Source organism: Lucilia cuprina, chromosome 2 (assembly GCF_022045245.1).
Source record: "Lucilia cuprina isolate Lc7/37 chromosome 2, ASM2204524v1, whole genome shotgun sequence".
NCBI lineage: Eukaryota > Metazoa > Arthropoda > Insecta > Diptera > Calliphoridae > Lucilia > Lucilia cuprina.
The window spans coordinates 9,305,556-9,309,220 of NC_060950.1; positions in this window are offsets into that span (position 1 = coordinate 9,305,556).

Consider the following 3,665-nt stretch of genomic DNA (forward strand, 5'->3'; position numbering starts at 1 on the left):
CTAGAACTGAACTAGAACTGAACTAGAACTGAACTAGAACTGAACTAGAACTGAACTAGAACTGAACTAGAACTGAACTAGAACTGAATTAGAACTGAACTGGAACTGGAACTGAACCAGAACTGAACTAAAATATAAAAAAAAATATTTAAAAATTGTATGTGGAACGAACAAATAGTTGAACACCTTATAGCCTTGTTAAAAAACGAAATACTTACTTCGCTTGGATTTGCTATATTACCTGTATAGAAATATAGATGTTCTGTTAAATAATCGGTATCAACACTTAATTAACCAAAAAAATTACCAAATTAGAGCGGTATTTCATAGAATAATTTTCTGTGGATTTTTTCCGTTTTAAATATGTTTCTAAGAATTTGTGGTTTCTTTTGTGTTGCTTTTTTTCTTTATACTTAATTCTTTTAATTTTTGTTGTTATTTTGTTTAAATCTTTAGGTGGGCCACTAAATGAAGACATAAAACTTTGGCTACGCAATCATTAACTTTGCACGCTTATGTTAATAATGACCACCAACTAAAAATTTTGTTCTTACTCTGCTGTTCGAATATATTATTATACTCTTCATGGATAAGAAATTAAATCAAGAAGGTATATTAAGTTTGTTAAAACGTTTGGCTGAGGAGAGAAGAAAAATTTGCTTGTGAGATAACTAAAAGCGGTTTGTGAACTTGTTTAGATTGTGGATTTTAGTATTTGAGAGTTTTTTAAAAGGATCTTTAAGTTCAAACTATGATTTTAGGTTCACAACAAACGCAATTTTCAAACATTGCAACTACCACAACTACTACTATCCATATTATAATCTTCTATTCCCTTAAGTTGAGGAAGTTTTTTTTTAGATTTTGTTATGGCTATTGCTCAATACACAGTTTTTCATATACTTTTGATTTTTATTTCACCCAAGAAACCAAATTCACTTTGTGTTCTTTTTCTAAAATCACCTAAAAAATTTAAAGATCCAAATATTGTTGTAGTTTGTTTATAACTGCTGCTGCTGCAGCTGATCTGAATCTTTATTGCCCTGCGCCTACCACACACTGATTTTGATTCTGGTATCATCATTGTGTGTATTGTAACAACACCAAGAGGTATACGATTATAAAGGAGTTTATAAAGCAGCAACACAATAATGAAGCTGCTGCTGAAGATGATGACGATGATTCAAATGTTGGGACTGCTGATGATGGTACAACAATGACGATGAAGAAGATTGTGGTGACTTTGTTGATATGCTAACAATGATACAATATTATGTTGTTTGCTTTGTTTCTCAATTCATTGGTTTATTATTATATTGTAGTTACCTGTAACCCTTTTTTTAGCTTCTTTTTTCGGAAAGAATATAACAATTTTAAAAGTTTTTTTGTTTCTGCTTTTTTTATTGCTTTTTGTTGTGAAAACTTCTTTAGTTTAGAGTTTTTTGGCGGTGGTTTTGTTCGTAGAGGAAAGAGTAGTGATCGCATGAAGTTGCAAACAATTCTTATTGTTTCTTTGGGCCACCCAAATATTATGATTAACTATATCGACTAATGTTTTGTTCTGGTTGAGAATGTTAATGTTTGTAGGGCTTAAATACATATTTGTAGTGATTTAAACTGATAGCATTGATGCAAAGGGAGTATGTTTGCGTTGCGTTTTATGTTTTTTTTTTGATTATTGGCTTAAACGAAATTTTTGCATATTTTTTATTAGTAATTTAAGATATTTTATAGAAAGACAAAATGTTTGGGCGAAATCAAACTTTGATAAACTAGAACTGAACTAGAACTGAACTAGAACTGAACTAGAACTGAACTAGAACTGAACTAGAAATGAACTAGAACTAAACTAGAACTGAACTAGAACTGAACTAGAACTGAACTAGAACTGAACTAGAACTGAACTAGAACTGAACTAGAACTGAACTAGAACTGAACTAGAACTGAACTAGAACTGAACTAGAACTGAACTAGAACTGAACTAGAACTGAACTAGAACTGAACTAGAACTGAACTAGAACTGAACTAGAACTGAACTAGAACTGAACTAGAACTGAACTAGAACTGAACTAGAACTGAACTAGAACTGAACTAGAACTGAACTAGAACTGAACTAGAACTGAACTAGAACTGAACTAGAACTGAACTAGAACTGAACTAGAACTGAACTAGAACTGAACTAGAACTGAACTAGAACTGAACTAGAACTGAACTAGAACTGAACTAGAACTGAACTAGAACTGAACTAGAACTGAACTAGAACTGAACTAGAACTGAACTAGAACTGAACTAGAACTGAACTAGAACTGAACTAGAACTGAACTAGAACTGAACTAGAACTGAACTAGAACTGAACTAGAACTGAACTAGAACTGAACTAGAACTGAACTAGAACTGAACTAGAACTGAACTAGAACTGAACTAGAACTGAACTAGAACTGAACTAGAACTGAACTAGAACTGAACTAGAACTGAACTAGAACTGAACTAGAACTGAACTAGAACTGAACTAGAACTGAACTAGAACTAGAACTGAACTAGAACTGAACTAGAACTGAACTAGAACTGAACTAGAACTGAACTAGAACTGAACTAGAACTGAACTAGAACTGAACTAGAACTGAACTAGAACTGAACTAGAACTGAACTAGAACTGAACTAGAACTGAACTAGAACTGAACTAGAACTGAACTAGAACTGAACTAGAACTGAACTAGAACTGAACTAGAACTGAACTAGAACTGAACTAGAACTGAACTAGAACTGAACTAGAACTGAACTAGAACTGAACTAGAACTGAACTAGAACTGAACTAGAACTGAACTAGAACTGAACTAGAACTGAACTAGAACTGAACTAGAACTGAACTAGAACTAGAACTGAACTAGAACTGAACTAGAACTGAACTAGAACTGAACTAGAACTAGAACTGAACTAGAACAGAACTAGAACTGAAGTAGAACATGATGCAAGTTTGATAGGATCTTGAAGTTATCATTGTATTTCAATGATCTTTTAAGTAATCTTTAAATTTTTAGCTGTCTTTTTTTACAGTGTATCTTAATACGATTTTAATGGAGTCTTTTGGTCTAAACTGTTTATTCTTCAACTTGTTTATTTTATTGTGGTCTTTTGAAACATAATTTATGCACATTTCTTTATAAATAAAACAAACTAAATCCTTTTTTATTCGTTGTTGCTGTTATTGTTGTTTTATCAACAGCATATCCTCAAGCTCGTTTGCTACATAGTATATTTCTACAGTTTGCTGTTTTTTTTACAAACTACTATGTTAATCTTATCATTATTGAATGATCTACAAAAGAGAACAGACAACGTTAAGGCAAAAGAAGCAGTAGTAAGGTTGGAAACAATTTAAAACGGGAGCATAATATCCACTAGATACTACAATAAGGCGTTTAGAAAATAAGATGTGATCATTTAATGACAACAACGTTATAACTAACACAGACAATAATATGTATGTACGTGTGCGTAGTGTATAACAAAAGGTTTCGATATCTGTTAGTTAAATCTTACAGTAACAGCTTCATAAATGTAAATTAGAGTCCGTTTAGCATTTAGAACTATGAGCTCGTAAATAAATGTCAATTGACATTAAAATCATTGTTTAAGGTAAAACTCAATTTAATACTTACGACTGC